Source organism: Sinocyclocheilus rhinocerous, unplaced genomic scaffold (genome assembly GCF_001515625.1).
Source record: "Sinocyclocheilus rhinocerous isolate Xijiao unplaced genomic scaffold, SAMN03320098_v1.1 scaffold23247, whole genome shotgun sequence".
Classification (NCBI taxonomy): Eukaryota; Metazoa; Chordata; class Actinopteri; order Cypriniformes; family Cyprinidae; genus Sinocyclocheilus; species Sinocyclocheilus rhinocerous.
In genome coordinates this window covers 340-776 of record NW_015648880.1, presented here as the reverse complement: position 1 = coordinate 776, position 437 = coordinate 340, and the positions used below count along the sequence as shown (strand labels likewise).

The 437-nt window shown below is 31.1% G+C and overlaps 1 long non-coding RNA gene across 1 annotated transcript; it reads left to right on the top strand.

Moving 5' to 3' along the window:
• Nucleotides 1-412, top strand: LOC107710254 (uncharacterized). The gene is made up of 3 exons (XR_001636572.1): nucleotides 1-18; nucleotides 156-212; nucleotides 394-412. It is a non-coding gene; the product is annotated as an uncharacterized LOC107710254 (long non-coding RNA).
• Nucleotides 413-437: the final 25 nt, after the last annotated feature.

Below are 437 nucleotides of genomic sequence, written 5' to 3'. Positions count from 1 at the left end.
ATTTTACACTCGAAAAATGTAAGTATTACTACTTAGAAGTTAAGATTACCCCAGAATGCATTGCTAGCCCACCCCAACACTTATGAACAATAATAATAATGATAAATGTTGACCAATAATTAGCAAAATGTCATTTGTTTTGTCATATGCCATAGCTATGCATGACTACACACTAGACAAACACAGCCAACGTGAATACATCTACATTTTCAGTTAAGTAATGAATTAATGCACAAGTTAATGAAACAATTATATTTTATTTACTGAAAACAGGAAACATGAATAAATGAGTAAAAATAAATAAAAGTAACCATGACAATAAATAAATACAAGTCATCGACACATGAAACAAAGCTTTATTCAAACATTGTTCTAACAATCATGTATTTACAGACGGTGAGCCCACATCTACTGCATCTCAACACAGCTGAGACAGT